Here is a 20,954-nt window from a genome sequence, read left to right on the forward strand (position 1 = left end):
GCCTGTGAGACTTAAAGAGCTGAGGGCATGGTTTCATGTCCCTGGCAAATCTTGTCGATAAATAAGTAAAGATTCACATTAAAAGTTAAATAAACATGAATCTTTTTTGTAGGTTAATTATCCATATTATCGGTTGCCTGTGCTAAATTCTTCCTGTCTTTTAAACACTAAGCTAATTTGCCAGAGGGCTGGCACGCTTGCAAGGATTGATTCTACAATATTTCATCCTTGCCAGTCAATATTAGATATCAATTTCAATGAACAACTTTATGGCCAACTTGCAGATTTCGAATATTTCACAATATAGATAAATATAATGGTTTATAATAACTGAAAATATTAATATTTCCCAGTTTAAGCGCAATTACCCAAATCAGTTTTTTGACTGTGTAACACTCTACATGAGTTTTAAGGTTATCATACAGTTTTATTCTTAAATTCACATTTTCTATTGTTTATTAATTGGAATACATTCAGAAAATACTGGGGTATCGTTTGTTATGTTACATTTGGTACTTATTGGTTTAAATAATATTAGCTTGTTCTAATCTCCTGCTAAATAAACAATTAATAATACCCTGATTGGCTGAAAATATTATTTTTGTCAAGTTTTGGGGCATTAGAGTGCTTTACAAGAACAGAACCAGATCAAACTGCACATTTGTTTCAGGCTAGGGGAGATTAAGTGATTTGCCTAGATGTCACAATTCATTGAAGATAATTCCATACTTTTAGACTTCCAAACAGGATTCAGTCCAGAAAGAGGCACATGATCTGCCCTCATTGCCATTTGGGATGACCATAAGAACACAGTTGACTTTAACGGGGTTGCTGCACTACTTCTCTTGGACCTTTCAGTTGTCTTTGACACAGTTGGCCATGAATTACACTCTAATACAAAGACTATAAAAAGCCGGCATAGAGAGGACTTTTCTTGGACTGGATCACATCCCACTTTCAAAACAGAACTAATGTCATCCATACTTCCACTCATCGAAACCACTCTTCACAAAAGCAGGGGTCCCTCATCGTTCTTTCATCTCACACATGCTTTTCAACATCTACATGAAGTCATTACTGACACTGATCAATGAATTTCACCTCACCTGCTTTAACTATGCAGATGACACACAAATACTCCGTAAACTGAAAAGCCCCAAAGTCATTGGAAACTCACAGCTTCTCAGTTGCTTCAGGCCGTTGAACAGTGGATGACATGTGGTGAGTGGAAAAAACATGACAAACTTGTCCCCTGGCCTGACGATCTGCAAACACCGTCTAAAGTATCTAAGGAAGTAAGAAACCTCAAAAAAAACTTCTGCTCCAAGCTATCAGTGAATGCCCAAGTGGACAAACTCGGTACAAAAGGGGGTGGTAATGGACGGAGCATCTGAACCAATCAAACACTCACACCCAGTCAAAAGATCTGGGTTTAATCCATCACCGTTCTTTAGCCCGCTCTGCCACCCCAGTTCAGACATGGCTATATGCAAATCAGTCCGACCCTGTGCCTCATGGGAACAGTCCAGCCCGATCTGCCAAGCCATGCCTTCCCTGGACCGGAAACAAGCTTCCGAGGACCGGTTTCTGGCATTCCAGCCGTCTTCAGCCCGGCTTGCTTGAATCCAGTGGCAAAGTGAGCAAGGGACTCACGTCTGAGCATACCCTGCCACACTTATGGCGGCCAAAAGCAGTACAAAAGGGGGTGGTAATGGACAGAGCATCTAAACCAATCAAACACTCACACCCAGTCAAAAGATCTGGGTTTAATCCATCACCGTTCTTTAGCCCACTCTGCCACCCCAGTTCAGACATGGCTATATGCAAATCAGTCTGACCCTGTACCTCATGGGAACAGTCCAGCCCGATCTACCATGCCATGCCTTCCCTGGACCGGAAACAAGCTTCCGAGGACCGGTTTCTGGCATTCCAGGCGTCTTCAGCCCGGCTTGCTTGAATCCAGTGGCAAAGTGAGCAAGGGACTCACGTCTGAGCATACCCTGCCACACTTATGGCGGCCAAAAGCGGTACAAAAGGGGGTGGTAATGGACGGAGCATCTGAACCAATCAAACACTCACACCCAGTCAAAAGATTTGGGTTTAATCCATCACCGTTCTTTAGCCCGCTCTGCCACCCCAGTTCAGACATGGCTATATGCAAATCAGTCTGACCCTGTGCCTCATGGGAAAAGTCCAGCCCGATCTGCCAAGCCATGCCTTCCCTGGACCGGAAACAAGCTTCCAAGGACCGGTTTCTGGCTATCAGCCTTCATCCTGAGGGTACTTGGGGGCCAACGATGTCCCTTACCGCCTGCCTATTCATCACAGGTAACCCGCCATGAAAATTCAGGTGGAAAGGGACTTTGGGAGCCCGTAGTGGGTCCCCCTTCCCCTCTGACCCTAACCTATGTTGCCCCCCTACATATCCCTCCACCATATGGCAGGCACCGCATGGTGCCTGCCACGTGGTGCAGGGATATGTCAGGTGTTCCCTTTTTACATTGTGGCGTGTGCTGCAGCCAGCAGAACCCGCCACATTGCGAAGGATAGGGATTGCGACCGCCGTGGTGGCGGTTGTATCTTAATGCCTCTGTCGGGACCGCCAACAGCTTGTTTCCGAAAAGGTGTCTGCCCGCGATCCTAATTAGCCCCTGAGTTCTTTCTAGGCTGGAAATGGAGATTTAGTTGTCTTCTAGGATGGAAAGAGGACCAGATAACCACAGACTTGCTGAGGTGTAGGGGAGGCCTTTCTTTCCTGTGAAAAAGGTTTTCCTGTAGCCAGCTAAAAGAAGAAAATGTGCATTTGCACAGGAGGCTCTACTTCCCCTGTAGGGAGTTTTTCCTATGTTTTTGCGATACTGAATGTTTCTATCCATTTCTTTCACAGTCTGAAAGTGAAAGGACAGGGATAGTTAGACCGCAAACTATTTTTGATCTCTTTTGAATCTCCTCGATTTATGTTCCACTAGCATATTGTTGACACACAAATAAAGGGGCATATTATTATTTTTCTAAATGTTTGTCATATTGTGTTACAAAAAATACAACAAAATACACAGACACAATTTGTGGTCAATCCGCTAATGCCTAATCAATCAACCAAGGCAGGCCACAAGAAGCTGTATCTCAGAGCATGAGCTCCTTACAATGCAGGACATTGTTAAAAAAAAAAATCGCAATCTTGCAGTTAACATAAGAAGCTTATGTAATCATGAACATTTCTTCCTTTGAGGAGTGATATCACACAGAAGTTCATTATATAATAGATATGGCCTTAATCGTATGTCCATGTGACAGCAAACACACAACCCATGTCTCCTGACCACACCCGATCATCCCAACCCCTCCCGATCTTGCTCCTCTTGGAGGTTTTCCATAGTTTCTTTGTCCAGTATGTATTGTTTGAAAGGACCCCATATGTCTTTGGGCGCACATTTTACAGGCATCCGCGCATTGTAATTTTCAGGTTGCGTGGAACAGTACGCCAAACCCGTGTGCCATTCCGATACAGTGGGTGAGGAGCCCCTCATCCATCTCATTGCCACTCTGCGTTTTGCTAAAAGAAGGCCTATAAATAAAGGGATATTTGTGATTGTTTAATGTTATCCCTTACCTATATTTCTTCCGTTTGCTTTATCGTTCCAGTTGTATCTTCTTTTTAAAAAAAAAAAAATATTTTTAAACACCTTTATTAACATTGTTCAAATCATACACAGCTTCCCGCCTACAACCCACTTGGGCCGTCGATGCGACAATGCTGGATACAGTCGAGCACCAAGTAAGACAATGTACACAGCCTGACGCCGTCAACCCAGGGGTACAGCAGCGTAATATCTCAGTACAACAAGCAAGCTAAAGGTGAGCCAACACCGGGGCCATCGCCGCCCACTTGCCGATGTACCCCAGTGGCTTAGGGGGTAGGACACGTAGGACGGGTGCTTCACAGTCAGAAATGAAGGTGTATTTTGTGTTTAATAAGACCCCCAAACTCCCAGAAAGAACCTCCAGTCCCCCCCACCTCCCCCCTGTCCAACCTGTCCACTAACCAACCATTAGCAACTACTCTACGTCGAGGCCGTGTCACTGCCCCCCCTCTAGTTCCCAGATGTGACTCCCCTAAAGTGTTCCAGGTGAAGCCCACTCCCCTCACTCCTGCATAGCTCGGAATCTACCACTCGTCAGTTGTCTTGTGACAGCCGGGTATCAATACTCCACCCCGCCATCTTACCAGTCCCTCAGGCATCATCATCTCCCTCGCATCTGAGATCCTGGGGGGGGGGGGAGGGAGTTCCATATAGTGAAGTCTATCATTCTGCATCCCCCTGTTCATCTCCCTGCGTGTCCGCTACCTCCTCTCTAGCATATCTGAAGGTGTTATACAGACCCCAAAAGTTTTTTCGGTCTGCTAGTGGGGGGAGGGGGGGTGGGAGCTCACTGTAGTGTTCAGCTTGCGTACAACAGTACACCATGTCCCTGGCCCATCGTTTTTTAGTCGGGGTCGGCCCTCTCATTCAACACTGAGTCACTGTGCGTCTCGCCAACAACAATCCCATATCCGCTAAACGCCTATGCGCCACTGGCAGAGGTTTCGAGTAGCCCAGCAGCGCCAAAGCTGGATCAACCTGCAGTTCGTGCTCTAGAATTTCACTGAGTTCCGAGAAGACCGCAACCCAGAACTCTTGGATCTTGCGGCAGCTCCACGCCATATGTAGGAAGTCCGCCACAGGTGCGTGACAGCGTTCACATTCTGGAGACTGACGGAGGCCATAACAGTGTAGTCGTTCGGGAGTGTAATACACTCGCTGCAGAAATTTAAAGTGTATCAGCCTGTGCCGTCCATTTAGAGACACTTTTTTGGTGTTGCTACAGCAGTACGTCCACGTTGCATCATCAATATCCACTTCCAGGTCTCTCTGCCAGGCTAACTGGGCTTTGGAGGGTTCCTGCACCTTGTATGACATAATGCTCCTGTATAAATGCGTCGTCAAGTGCCGTGGGGAGGGGTGGGCTAAGACGTAGGCGAGTTCCGGGATGTCCGGCGGCTCAGTCATATCTGGTCCCAGGACGTCCTTTAAGGCTCCACGAAGCCTGTGGAATTGGAACCGCTGCAGCAGAGTCGGGTGCTCTACCTCTGGGGCCACCTGGTCCCATGTTTTGGCCTGTCCGTCCGCAAACAATGTGCCCGCCGTCTTAATCCCGAGGTCATGTAGCGCACTAATAACATTCCTGTCTCCGATGGGGGTTAGCCACTGCAACCATTCCACCGACATCGCGGGGGAGTACAACAGCTCTTCTCCCCTAGCCTTCAACAACTCGTTCCAGGCATGTTTTGTGGCCGTTATGGAGTCCAGGATACCCACTCGGCGGTTCGCAGGAGTGCAGACCGTGGCTGGGAGCAGGAGAGGGTCCGCAAACAGCCGCTCCATCCGAACGTGCGGGATGTTCCTGTCCCCATGTATCCACGTATGTAAGTGAGTGGCCTGGGCCACTCTGTAGTACCGCTCCAAGTCGGGCGCGCCGAGTACTCCCGATTCGTACGGCAGTGTGATTGTGTTCCAGCGCACACGCGACTGTTTACCTCCCCAGGCCAGTCGAATCATAAGTTTCGCCACATTCCGAAAGAAGGTTCGTGAAAGTATTATGGGCAAGGTGGCAAACAAGAACAAGAATCTCAGGAGAAGCACCATTTTCATGATGGCCACACGGCCCATCAAGGAAAGCGGGAGCTTACACCAGCGTTCCACATCGTCCTCACACTTACTGAAGGCCACTCCATAGTTTTCATTGAAGAGCACTTCCGGGTCTGTATGGATCATCACGCCCAGGTAGCATACCGGGTCCATGGTCCAGTTTAGCGGGTAGTCCATGTTGAAGCGGTTCGTCACTGGGGTCAGGGGGAACACCGCCGACTTCTCCCAATTCACTTTCAGACCCGAGAGGGCACCAAAACGGACCACCTCCCTGAGGACTGGGGCGAGGTTTGATTCCGGGTTCCGAACGTACAGTAACGTGTCGTCTGCGTATGTCGAGATGACAATTTTGTAGGACGGAAAGCTAACCCCTCGGTACCAGTGGTATTCGCACAGAGCACACGCCAGTGGTTCCGCCACCAGGGCGTACAGCAGGGGGGACAGAGGGCATCCCTGTCTCGTTCCTCTGCTAATAGGAAAGGGCTCCGAAACCCGATCTCCCAGTCTCACCCTGGCTACCGGTTTCCAGTACAGTGCGCCAATCATCTATAAAAACTGCTCACCCAGCCCCATCCGACGGAGGACCCGTATCATGAATGGCCATTCGACTGAGTCGAACGTCTTCTCCATGTCCAGGAAGATTGCCACCGCCTTCGCGTCCTGACGGACATGTTGCATCGTACCGAGCACCGTTCGTATGTTATAGGACAGATTTTGTCTCAGGATGAAGCCGGCCTGTTCCGGGGCTACTATCTCCGGTGCAATGAGGGATAACCGGGGGGCCAGAACTTTGGCATAAAGTTTCGCATCCACGTTTAAGAGGGATATTGGTCTGTACGAGCTGCACAAATTAGGGGTTCTACCTGGCTTCAAGATGGTAACCAACTGGGCTTCCCTCATCGTTCCCGGCATACTGCCCTCCTCGCCTGTCTCGTCAAATAAGGACAGCAAGTGTGGGATGAGTTTTTCCTTGAAAGCTTTATAAAACCCCACTGTCAGGCCATCAACACCGGGAGCGCTGTGGGCCCGCATGGAAGCCAAGGCCTCAGAGACCTCGTCCGCCTGGATGGGTGCCATGAGGAACTCCCTGTCCGACTGTGCCAGAAACGGTAATTGTATATGTTCTAGATAGTCGTCTATGTCCGTTTCCAGATCTTTGGATTTGGTAGCGTATAAGTCGGAGTAGTAGTCGCGGAAGGCAGATATGATGTCCACATCTGTCGTGACTGTGGACCCTCCCAGGGTATCCAATTCCGTCAGTCTGGGGGAGCTTTTTTCATCGCGCAGTATTCTGGCCAGGAGTGAACTGGGGCGTTCAGCTTCCCCATAAGTCCTCGCCGATGCATATTTCCCCATGAAACAGACCTCCCTGTCCGCCTCCTCATTAAATTCCGAGACCAGAGTCCGTAGAGCGGCGGCCGCCTCGGGATCAGGGTCTGTAAGGAGTTGCGCCTCCAAGACGGCTAGTTGAGACTCCAAGGCATGAAGCCTCTGCCGAATAGCCTTCAGAACGCTGGAGTGTTTGGCCATGACTATCCCGTGAATGAAAACCTTGAATGCCTCCCAGATAGTGTGGAAGTCTTCCACGGAGCCTAAGTTCCTCTCAAAGAAGAGGTCAATCTCTTCCGCCACCTCCCCCCGGAACGTGTCGTCTAGTAGGGCGTATGGCGGGAAGCGCCAGGTGAACGGGGGAATCCCACGCCTCGGCGCCTCTAGTGCCAATAGTATTGGCGAGTGGTCAGACAGAGTTCGCGCGAGCACGGTGCACTACACAATTTGATTAGTGATGGAATGAGAGGCCAGCCAAAAATCGATTCTAGTGTGGATGTCATGAAAGGAAGAGTAGTGTGTATACCCACACTTGCCCGCATTTCGAGACCTCCACACATCAACCAAATCCAGGGTCAGCAGCTCAGCTGTAAGAGCCACTGCTGCTGCGGCAGGCTTCCGCATGGGGCCCAAAAACCTACGTAAACTGGGATTCAGCACCAGGTTAAAGTCCCCCCCCAGAGCATGGACGTGGAGACATACTGCCTACAACTTTGAGCTAGCCGGGTATAGAAGTCCGGGGAGTCATTATTCGGGCCGTACACATTAACTACAGTTAGAACATGTCCCTTCCCCTCACATCTCGATATGAGATAGCGACCTTCGGGGTCTGCTGTAATCAGTTGCAGAACCAGCTTGGAGCAAGGGTTTACCCACGTCAGCACCCCCCTGGAATGTGTAGTGTATCCCGCCACGGTGGAGTTACCCAACAGGCCTCTGTGCTGTAGCAACTTGCTCGTGAGAGGTAAATGTGTCTCCTGAATCAAGGCAAGATCTACATGGTGTCTTTGCAGGTAGTGGAGTACCTTCCTCAACTTTCTGTGGTCGTTAAGACCCCTAACATTCCAGGTTAACACTTTTAGGGTATCAACAGAGGAGGCCGAGGCCATTACCTGGGCATCCACCATTGGAGTTGACATAGGACAATACAACAGCACACTTCAGCAATGTCACCAACATTCCTCGAGTTGCCTGAGTGGTGCAGTGAACATTTCGTGGACAGTCCCCTCTCTTTCGTGCCTCCCCCCTCACCACCCCCAGCCCTCCCAAACACTGTAACCCCCAATGCAGCAACCCCCCGTTCCCCACCCATACCAAAACACACCAGCCCCCCACCCACAGCAGACCCACCCCAACCTGGTCCGACAGCATCACCCCCACCCCGCACCCCAACAGACCCACCCCAACCAGGGTCATCAACCAAAACAGTATGCTTAACGCGCAGGCCAGTAGGGAGCCGAGCGACATAGTCTCCACCCACATCTCAGATCGCTCTTGTGGCCCTCCACCCGCTCCCGCCGCACACAGCACCCTAGAATTACGCAGCCGTCATAACCATGAAGATTGTCCAGTACTCGCCTTGCCCCACCAGACCCTGTATACAGTTCCCAGGTCCAGGTTCATCGCCTGTAAGGGGCCAATAACAAGGTTCCCGCACCAGGCCCCAGCGCGCACCCTGGGCAGAAGAAGCGTAAACCTCCATCAAGGTGGTCCCACCCGCCCCACACACTTCTCAGCAGTACCACTTATCTGTGCAATCAGGAATGGGCACGTAGGTTCTCGAGCACCCCAGCAGTCCTTCAGAAAGAAGAAACAGCACGCCTCTGTCCCAGAGTCTCCACCTCGGAGGCATAGATTGAATCTTTCGGAGACAATGTTCAGTCTTGTTCATCCAGTTGGCTGTCGGCCCCTTCGTCCTCGGGCGTTTTTTCAGAGTTCGTTTTCTGTTCCTTCGCCCACCTCTTCATCGCCTGCTGTAGTGCCTTGGGGTCAGTGAAAATATGAGAGTGTCCTCCCTTATTGACGCGAAGTTTGGCTGGGTACAGTAAGGCGTAGTCCAGGCCCATCTCTCGGAGCCGCTTTTTGTGGGGGATGAACTGTTTCCGCTCCTCTTGGACTTTTGCCGTAAAGTCTGGATACAGCGAGATGGCAGACCCCTCATATTGCAGGTGTTGTTTGGATCTCGCCAAGCGGAGCACAGTGTCTCTATCCCTGTAGTTGAGGAGTTTTGCTATGATAGGGCGCGGTGGCGCACCAGACTTCGGCTGCGGGGCCGACGACCTGTGGGCCCTCTCAACCGTGAACATGGCCGAGAACACTCCGTCCCCCAGCAGTTTCGTGAGGAGACCCTCCACAAAGCGTTCCATGGGACCAGTGGAAGTGCTCTCCAGAAGGCCCATGATGCGTAGATTGCAGCGTTGCGAGCACGCCTCCAAATCTTCCGTCTTATCACTCAGCACCTGCATCATTCTTTCCATTTTTTTCTGTGCTGTGTTCAGGTCCGTTTGAGCCTCCTCGACCTCCGTCATCCGTCTTTCCGCCATGTCGTGTCTCTCTGCGTGCTTATCCAACCGTTCCGCCATCCGGTCCATCCTATACGACATGGCGTCAATCTTGGACCCTAGGGCCGAAATACTGGTCTGTATTCCTTGTTCCATGGACAATAACATGGTTTTTATGTCCGAGTAGCCGCCCGAGCCTCCTCTGTATGCGTCGTGGGGCCGTCCTCCGTGGCCGGGCTCTGTTGGAGCAGCCGTTTTTGGCAGAAGGGCAGCTTGCTCCGTGTCCTGTCCCCCTTGCCCATTGTCCCTCAGCGAATGTCTGCTGTGCGCCGCTGGGGGTGGGGGCCCTCGAGGCAGTATATAGCGCTATGAAATGGAGGGATTCAGCACAGGCGTTTGTCTCCGGAACCCCAAGCCGCCGTCCGGGGGGGTCAGCAAGAAGAAAGATCACCAGGTCCACTCCTCCCCCGTTGCTCTTCGTGGTCCCTCGATCCCCTTAAGCGGCGTTACCTGATCCGTGTTCCCCTCTCTTGCGTGGAGTGGCCCGATGGCCCAAGCCCCAATGTGGCCCAACGGAGGAACGGGGGGGGGGGTGAAGGAGATATGAAGCCCCCAAGCGCTGCTCAGCTGGTCAGGAGTCGTGTGTGCGCGCTATTCCACCACTCGAGCCGTCTCTAAGGTGTTCCGGAACCACACAGTGTGGCACGTATGGCGCAAGAAAATGGCGCGGCGCGGTCCAGGGGGCCGGTCTCCTCGCTCCACGGGTCCGCCTCGACAGTGCTCCTCGATGCGGGCCCCAGTACAATCCTTGGCTGGGGACGCCTCACAACCAGTCTTCCAGGGGGCATGAGTGGCTCGCCCACGCTCCTCCGTCGTCCCAGAGGGGGAAGGGGGGGGTCCGCGCCCTTCCGACTCCCCGCGTCAGTCTGCGGTCCGGAGGCAGTCTCTAGGGGGCCCGCCATGATGGGCCTAGACGCCGGAGCCGTGGCAGAGGGTAGCGGACCGTCCGGTATGCTCACCTCGGATGCGGTATGCTCACCTCGGATGTGCGGGGGGGAGGGGCACCGGGTCAGCAACAGGTGTAGTCCGCGGCCGCACGTCGCGTGACGCCAGCCGGAGGGACGAGCTCACTCGAGTCCGCTGCTGGCGGCTCAGACCCTCGGTGATGCGGGCTCCGTCTCGCCTGGCCGCGCCTCTCGATCCCAGCGCCGCCGGAGCTACCGTCGAGTCCCCGCTGGTCAGGGGGTTGGCTGGTTCACAGAATCGGCGAGATTACTCTGCGCAAGTAGGATTTTAAAGGATATTTAGGGCAGTGCACGGCGGAGCTCTGGAACTAGGCAGCCATTTCGCTTGCCGGCTAGCTCCGCCCCAGTTCCAGTTGTATTTTCATTTTTTTACTTAAAGGTGTTTTTATGTTTAATAAAACTCGTTAGTAAGGTGTTCGTAAAAGAGAGAGGATGGCTTAATATGCATAATAGTCCTAATGAGATCACCCTCAGATATACCAGTGATCACTGTGTTTAGAAACTGGAGCATTGAATAATTCATTGATAACTTGTGTTGGGAGTTTTGCTATACAGCATTGCTGTTGGTGGCTTGTTCCTCAAACCTTCCAGGCCTTTTCCCAGTGGTTTGTCTTGCTGATATGCCTAAGTTACTAAAGGTGGCCAACTGGTACACTCATTGAACGTGATGATGTGCTATGTTGGTGAGTTTGAGAGCCTCTCTCTTTAATACCTTGTCTGGATACACCTTGTGCTTAATTTGTAAAATAATACGTTCCAGAGTCTTGAACAGGAGACCCCAGTATCTTGCACCACATATCGCCCCCGTCATCGCTAACAAAACAACTACTAACCATCTCTCTCGCCTGCAAATGCGACAGTTCAGATTATTCCAGGTCCCCAAAACTAAAGGAATGACTGGGGAGGCAGGTGCATATTATATCCATAAATGACCGTTGTTCTGCTCATCTCTAAATTAGATGAGCAGTGCCACCATGTGGCAGACTGTCATAACTGTAGTGTTGACAATTAAGTGCCCGTGTCCAGCACCGGAAACCAATTAAGTGCCAGTGCCAAGAACCAGAACCCACAGGCTCAAATTAAACACTGCATATATCAACCACTTTCTAAAACTTAACCTAAAAAAAAATCAGGCCTTATTCATATATATATAGCATTGTGTATATTTCCTATTCAGAAGTGGGTTTCAGCTCTCACACAGGTAGGCATTTCAGACATGTTAGTTTTACACATTTTCAAATCCCTGATGCATTGCAAAGGTTGCCTGGAGCTAAAGATCGAAAATCGTAATTAACCATTGGAGATAGTACAGATCCCAAATTATTACCTTTGCATCATCGTTCATGCACTCAAAGGGGCAAATTTACAAGTCCCTTGCGCCACTTTTGCGTCACTTTTCCCATGTTAAAAGTGACGCAAAAGTGGCGCATGGAGCTTGTAAATCTGCCCCAAAGTATCTAAACTACACTATGGAAATATGCATTCCGAAAAAAACTGCATTAATTAAAATTGTTTAAGGCATAGCTGGCAAATTGATTTCTGGATCTTGACCTTGTAAACACTTCAACTTATTAACTATAATCTCTCTACACTGGCTCCATATTAAAGTTCACATATCTTAAAAACAGCATTGACAGTCAAGAAAGATGTCCACCACCATAATACCAACTTAAAAACTTTCAAAAAATTGGGAGAACAAACATGTCACATAGCAAAGAATACAATACCTGCACATAGAAAGAAATATCCAGCTTTAAAAAAGATTGATAGTTTAGCTCTCTGAATGTGGAAAATGAATATGGGCCTTATTAGCAATGGAAATATTCCTGGCACTTCTGCTCAATGTTCTTAGAAATAACTGCAGGCATTCCCCTACAAGAATGATTTTCAAAATCGTAAATCAGCAGCTGTTGATAACCAACATTTTGGAAATCAAAAAGTCTGGAACGCTGAGAAAGTCACATATTTCCCAATACACTTCTGAAATTTTTTTGTCATGTTTGTCTTTTCAGAAGAGAAAATTGGTAGCAGGAACACAAATGCACTTGCTTCAAAGAGTAAATAAATCCCCGATGAGAAACCCCTTTCACTACAAGTCATGTGATTTGCTAGTGTCCCCTTCCGACCCTGACTTGTATCTGTGACAGAAGTAAGCATCCACCATTTTCTAGGGTGGGAGATGAGTGTATGGGTACACAGACAAAATACCGAGTTTTAAATTTCGATATACAATTATATCGAAGTTTAAATATCGATGGGACAAAATATAGAAGGTAAGTAATATCGACAGTCTTAATATCGATATTAGTATGATATCAGTAATATCGAAGTTTTAAATATCGATGTCAATAATATCGAAATAAATAATTTCAATGTTATTAATATCAATTTTTAAATAAATTTAGTGTATATTATATTGTATTTATTATGTTTTATTATTTATTTTTAATGTAATTTAATTAAATATTGTCTTTTAGTACTGTAGCGGGTTGTGGGTTTATAGGGGAATAGGGTGGGAAGTAATTTAATTATGTTAAATTAATTATTAATTAGTAGGAATTATTAATTAATTAATTGAGAATTAATTTGTTATTAATTTTAATTAATTGATTAATTGATAAATATGTTCTGTAGCAGGTTATGGGTTTATAGGGGAATGGGGTGGGAAGTAATTTAGTAATAATTAATTAATTAATATATGTTTGTAAATATTTTAATTAATAATTAATTGGTAATTAATTTATATTAATTAGTTAATTAATTAATATAATGTTGTACATATTTTTCATTATTAATTAGTTGGTAATTAATTAATATTAATTAGTTAATTACATTAATTAGAGTAATTTTTTTATATATAATTTTTTGTTATTCTTAATTAATTATTTGGGAAAAAATAATATGAATTATAAAATTAAATTAATTACAGCTAATGTGCTAATATATTTACTTTATTGTTATTGTTAAATAATAATTAATTGGTAATTAAATAATATTAATTAATTTTGGGTAAAGGAGTATTTTTAGGGTTCAGGGTCAGTTTTCAGTTCTTGGGTAAAGGGGTATTTTTAGGGTTCAGGGTCAGTTTTCAGTTTTTGGGTAAAGGGGTATTTTTAGGGTTCAGGGTCAGTTTTCAGTTTTTGGGTAAAGGGGTATTTTTAGGGTTCAGGGTCAGTTTTCAGTTCTTGGGTAAAGGGGTATTTTTAGGGTTCAGGGTCAGTTTTCTGTTTTTGGGTAAAGGGGTATTTTTAGGGTTCAGGGTCAGTTTTCAGTTTTTGGGTAAAGGGGTATTTTTAGGGTTCAGGGTCAGTTTTCAGTTCTTGGGTAAAGGGGTATTTTTTGGGTTCAGGGTCAGTTTTCAGTTCTTGGGTAAAGGGGTATTTTTTGGGTTCAGGGTCAGATTTCAGTTTTTGGGTAAAGGGGTATTTTTAGGGTTCAGGGTCAGTTTTGGGTTTTTGGGGTACAAGGATATTTTTAGGGTTCAGGGTCAGTTTTGGGTTTTTGGGGTACAGGGATATTTTTAGGATTCAGGGTCAGTTTTGGGTTTTTGGGGTACAGGCGTACAGGGTAAAAATAAAATAAATTTACATTAAATCAATTAAATGAAATTAAAAAAAATAAAATTACATTAAATTATTAAGTGTTTTATTTATTTTAAATGTATATGTATTAGTTTTAATTTTGTTTTAATATTTTATTTAATATTTGTAAAATTATATGTATTTTAAAATTATTTTTACATTATTATTAATACATTTAAAAAAACAATATTTTTAATTTCGATATTTTTGTACTACGATATTAATTTTTCGATATTTTTGTACTTACCTTTATGAAGATATGACTCCGATATTTTTGATTTCGATATTTTTGTGCCGATATTTTTGTGTTTCGATATTATGTCAGACATTCGAGTGTATGAAAGCCAACAAAAATGTAATTTGTTGATAAGCAAAATATATTTTTGAGGGTTAGCACAAAGAAAGCTGATGGCAAAGCTTTCCCAAGTGTGGCATGCTTGCTTGGTATGTTTTGCTGCTCAATATACAACACATTGAGCAACTTTTTCATTTCCACAAATTAATACAAATTCACTTGTTTGCTCAACTGCCCACTGTAGTGAAGTCCTTAGTTGAGAGGCATTTAAGTTCTACATAAGAACCAATTTTATTGATTTGCTGAAACTCACAGGATATTCCCTCCAAGTACTCCCTCCCCCCGCCTACAGCCCATCAGGGCTTATACATTTACTCATCGTAAAATTGCATATAATTTAGCTCAAATAAAAGAGGAAATGCCACTGTTAGAAATTGGGTTCCTGGTTGACTGAGGTGTGAACCATGGTCAAGCAGGAACAACAATACTGGTCAGAGTAAGGTATCAGAAATCCCCAAATTAACCTGCCCTCACCCTCTGGTGGCTTGGCACATAAAAGTCAGGCTTGACTTGAAGGCAATGTGTAAAGTATTTGTGCAACACTTCAAACAGTAAAAATTGTGAGAACACCACACAAAAAAATCCCACACTAGTTTAGAAATAAGAGAATATTTTAATCGATAAAACAAGAGCTAAAAGACAAAAAACCAATAAGTAGAACTTGAGATATGAATCTTTAAAGAATAAACTGAAAATAGCACCAAAAAGCACAAGCGCCAAAAAGGGATACCTGGTCACTCTGGACCAGAACAAAGTCAGAATTTCAGGCCAACTGCATTTTACAAGGACCAAGGTTGACTCCCTGAACAAAAGTACCTTAGTCTGGGTTGCATCAACGTAAAAGATCCTGTCGACAATGGGGATGCGAGATACAGCCGAATCGATGCATTGCTGCTGAAGTGAAGTGTCTGTGTTGATTCTCGCAGTGGCAGTAATGCGCTGCCCTGATCCTTGCAGCAGTGGTGATGTGTCAACTCCGATGAGCACAGGGGCTGCAATGCAGAGTTCTCATCGTCGAAGTGTGGAAGCTTAAATTCAATAAAACAAAAACATCAGAACATGCACATAGATAAAGATTTATTAATGTGACACAGAGACAGTTGACTGCCCACTTGTTCAGCCAAGTGCCCATAAGAAGAAGTTAGCTACAAGGTTTTATTCTTGCAAACTGCAAAAGGAATAACCAGGCATGACATAAGGTGTCCAATCAAATATTGAGCATATGATCATTTGTCAGCAGTTCTGGACAAATACATCACATGCCCAGTAAATGTTCATCAAGACAAATACATAATAGTGATCAGGTGCCTTTTCTTTTGTGGTAGTGGGGTATTTCCGAGATTGAGAAACATAATAGAAATTAACAGGTGCCTACTACAAAAATTGCATGTTTTTGTTGATCTAGCGAACTATAATAATCGTGAGGGCTGTCAGTTGAACAAGCCTTGCAAAGTTGCTTTGCAAGCTGCTTTATTTGAACAAACCAATAGGTTATCAATGTTCATACATCTGCGCTGTGCAGGCCCTAAATTCATAGATCTCATTTCTTCATTGCGTAGGACAAAGGTTGAACAAAACAAAATTGATTCCATACATGATAGAAACATACAAGTACACATCCCGCCCTTTGATACTCAATCACTCTATGCTTGTTTCTTCATTGGAATCCTTTCCTCCTCACCTCCACTTTACTACTCCTATTTCTCATGTTTCTGTTTCCACATTCCACAGAGATATTGGGAAGATGCTGTATTGTTGCAGCAGCGAGTGAGTAGTATGCTCAGACAGGTAGGGCACACCTGTATGAGCACACACAATGTTATTAATGTTACTACCCCTATTATTAGTGCTTCCAATAGCCAAGCACCCTAGCTTCTAAACCATGTTCCTATTGCTACCCACGCCACCCGTATGTATTCATAGTGTTTCATCCTGTACCTTCCTGATGTTGCTTATTGCTTTGTCAATATTATTGCCATAATCTGGTCTGTAGGAGCAGCAGGTTTGGCTCACTACTTGGCATACCCCGGCCTCTTTGGTGATGATGTTGTCTAAAGCAATGAATCACTAAGGGCCATATGTAGGTAGCCCATTTGCGATCGCAAATGCTGAAATTCGCAAAATTTCAGCTTTGAGATCGCAATTAGGGCAGTGTGCTATGTAGCACACAAAAACCCACATGCAAAATAAGGAATTGCAAAATTTGCGATTCTTTATTTTGCAATTGCATTTAAGGAATCACAAATTGCGATTCCTTAAATGCAATGTAGGAAGCACCCAAGTTGTGCGAATTGTGGCTTAAGGAATCGCAAAATACTACCAACTTCAGGTTGGTGGTAAATTGCAATTTCTTCGAAAAATTCACTTTTTGGCATTTTTCAAAGTGCCACGTGGGCAACATGTATGTGGGCCACATGTGCACACAACTTAATTTCAGGGGTGCAACAGGGTGTCCTATTGACACCCTTTCAACCCTGAAATTGCATTCTCAATTTGCGATTCTCTAATTGAGAATCGCAAATTGAGAATGTCTTCCAATTCATTCCTATGGCCCTTCTAGCCCATAGGAATGAATGAGAAGGTATTCCTTATTTGCGAATCACAATTTGCGATTTGCAAATAAGGAATAATTGGGATTCGCAAAAAAATTTGCTAATCCTACCTACATTTCGTTTTACGATCCTCTAGTTTCGATTCCCAAAAAATCGCAATTTGAGAATCGAAAAACAAAAATTACCTACATATGGCCCTAAATCTCTACAGCTCTCATGGCAGTGAGCTCCTCCATTATGTTTCCTAAAGCTGCCGCTGTGGAGTCTGCCATGTCTTCAATCAATCGGGCTAGTTTACTTATTCTATGGGTGGAGTTGGCCACCCCTATTGATGGCATTAGAACGGCCATTGCAGTCATTAGACGGTCCGCCCATGGGGCTGTTCTTTTATGCCGAACCGTTCGTAGGTCTTGGTATCCTGTCTGTGTCAGCGAGGTGACATTTGTCACCTGTGGCCATACAAAGGAGAGGTAATAGCTGCCATACCATCCGGCTGGCAGGTAAAAGTATGCCGATTCACCCCAGACAAAGAACAATCTCATGTATCTGGTGACAATTCTAATAGGCCTGTCCGTATTCTTTCTAAGTTGACATAACGTGCGCGCTTGCGATCTCTTGCATAAAGGTTTGTTTTGGTTGGTGTTGCTGTCGTAAAACAGTTTCTCCGATCCCTATCAAACATTATCCTCCCTATCGTCCACCTACTGGGGCGGCCTGCACCAATTAAATTGTCATCCTTGGGACTTCATATGCATCAAGGTACCGTCATCGTGTTCCCTACCCCTAGACATGGCACCTTTAGGTCCACCGCCCTTTTGTCCTCCGTGGAGTTCAAAGCTGCTGGGTCTGTTCCCCAACCCATACCTTATCTTAGGCTTGTAATAAACCCCTGTAACAGGGTTGTGGTTACTTAACATGGAATGGGACTACACACTGCAGTTAGCACACCAGGCCACTTCCTGCCTCTCTTCTGTGGCATGCATGGCATTGTTCCAAGCATCGGTATGTGTAGTTGGTAGACAAAGGAGCAACGAATTCAGGAACAAGAATCTTCAGGTATTATAATAGTCACAAACTACTCAGCGGTACCTTGTTGTGTGGCTTGAGAGGTCACCAGTACTTCAAAGCCACTTTGGTACTATCTAGAAAGCCTAAAGTAGGACAATGTACTTTCCGGCACTGCTGTGGATACAGTAGTCAGCGTAATACGAACCGTTGGGCCTGCTTGCACTTCTTGGTCTCTAGATATGTGCAGCAGGAGCAGCCCCTCTGGAAGAAGACAGGTGGTGGCACCTTTTCACTAGGCACTTTCAGAGGAGCAAAGATTGTAACAGTGTCTTGCCAGTGCTGCTTTGGTATGCAGGTCAGGGCCAGAGGCTTCTGTAGTTGTTCCGATGCTTTCTTGGTGTGGGAGCCGTGGATCAAGGAAGTCAGGCCCTCGCACTTGATAGCTGTGGCCATTGTCAGAAGGATCTGTTGGGGCCTTTTCTTGCAAGACTAAAGGCAGTTTTGTCTGTTGTGAGCCTTTACCTAGATACCGTCACCAGGTGCCTGCAGCACCTGGCGATGAAGAGAACATAGTGTCTCTGTTAGTTTTGTACAGTACTGTAAAAAGCAAATCGTCCAACACTGACAGAGGAACAACAGACATGTGGCCTGGAATGTTCATTGGACAGGCAAACAAAATCTCATGAGTTTTCAGTTTTGTGACTCTGTCAGGAATGCTCCTCATGGACAACAGGGCTAGGGCAGAGCATCAATCCAAGACAGTTCAGTGGATGCACAGATATTCTCTGTTTTGTTCTTTAACACACCATTCTTCCTTTCCACAAACCCCGCTGCTGGTGGGTGGTATGCACAATACAATTTATGTATGTCCCCAAAGCCCCTGCATACTCCCCAATGATATGGGAGATGAACTCTGATCCATTGTCAGAACTTAAGGGAATAGGGACCCTGAAAAGTGGTATACGTACCTTCAAGAGTCACCTAGCCACAGTTTGTGCATCACAGTTCTTTGCTGGGTAGACCTCAATCCACTTACTTGTGCATGCTGTATTTGTTGACCTGTCAATGTTAGGAATCTCCTCATTTCCCATGGTTTCCCAAATTCATGTGCCACCGCAAAGGCATGCTGGCTGTCTTTGAATATATTTGCTGCCTTTCTTTCAGACAGTTTACATGTCCTTGTTAACATGTCCTTGTTAGCGCCACAAGTTCTGCAGCCGGAGCACTTTTAGGTTCTTTGAGCCTTTACCCCTCCAGCAAATTCCAGGCTGTGCCCACCGCATAAGAAGCCTGTAGTGTTTCTGTGCCATCCCTGATGCATGACCTAGCTACAAATAGATCTCCATCCGTCTGGGATTAGTGTGTCTATACAAACAAACAAACAGTGGTACTGGTAGTTCAGGGTGGATAAATATCACCTGGATACCGCTGAGTAACCTTGATAAGTAAACCCCTCAATGGTCTCATCTCCTCTCCTCAAACGCACATGTAAGAGGTAGAGGAAGATGTGAAAAAACTTTTTGTTCATCAAAGTTACTCAGCAGTGTCCAGGTGATATGTATCCACCCTGGACTACCAGTACCACCGTTTGTTTGTTTGTCACTGCTGCAGTATGCACCACTGTTATACTCATTTCACTTTACACATTTAAGTGACTGGGATACATTTGAAGGCCAGCATCTGGGCTTCATATAGCTGCGTTTTTGTGGTACTCCAACCATTTGGCGGATTGTCAAACGTGGCATTGGCACATATTTGCATGTCCTGACCATATTCGTTACGCTATACAAAATTGACTCTGGATTCTCTTTTACTTGATGCGCTGCAGTGACGGACCATCCATCCATTACAGTCTGCTTTACATCCCAGTTTTTTTTGCTTTGAAAAAGTTTGAATGCAGACGAAACACGTGTCGGCTAACCGAGCGTTGGGAATTGTATTTTTTGGACACTAATAAAGGATATATGAAACTTCTACTGATGATCTGATTGGAGTATTTTGAATTTATTGGTTCTTCTTCATCATCCTCATGGTGTAGAGACTTAAAATACACGAGTGAATCAGTTTGACCTATGACCAATACTGCTCTTTGGTTATTCAATTAACTTAAGTCAAAAGGTTGTGCTGCAATAGCTTTGTTCGTTGTGATGTGTTATTGTGAGTGTTAGTGCAAATACTTTACACATTGCCTTGAGGATAAGCCTGTCTGCTCGTGCCAAGCTACCAAGGGGGTGAGCAGGGGTTATTAACAGTGTGTAACCCTTACCCTGACTAGAAGCAAGGGTCCCTATTTGGTCAAAGGTACTTACCTCTGCCAACTAGAGCCCCCCAGTTCTAACATATAGAATCAAAGGTTGTGCTAGCACAGCATTTTCTGATTGTTCTCCTTCCAGAGATACCACTGCCATGGTCTTCAATCTCGCCGGAAGGGCTGCGCAAATGGGGTCTAAAGTGGCTGAAGAGTAAGCTACTATGCGGTAGAAGGATCCATGCTTTTGTGCCAGCACCCCCAGTGAGCAACCTCTTTTTCATGACAAAACAGGTGGAACTTGCTGTAATCAGGGAGGACTAGAGACTGATACCACGTTCTGCTCATGTTTCAGAGAAGTGACTGCCCTTTCACAATCTGGGGACCATGGCACCCTGTGAGGGTCATCCTTATGAGTGAAGGCTTGATGTGCGTGTGCAATCAAAGAAATGTTTAGTATCCAGTGTTTTTAGTACCCCGCCACCGCTAAGAAGGCCTGTACCTCCTCGTGTGTTTGCAGTTGGGGAAAGTGTGTGGTGATAGATATTCTGTCTGGCAGTAATGTACTTGCCCCCTTGGACAATTTATGGCTGAAGTGCCTTACTGTTGGTAGACTGAACTGTAATTTCTTTGGAGACACCTAACAGCCCTTCCACGCTAAGTGG

This window comes from Lissotriton vulgaris, chromosome 5 (assembly GCF_964263255.1).
Source record: "Lissotriton vulgaris chromosome 5, aLisVul1.2, whole genome shotgun sequence".
Classification (NCBI taxonomy): Eukaryota; Metazoa; Chordata; class Amphibia; order Caudata; family Salamandridae; genus Lissotriton; species Lissotriton vulgaris.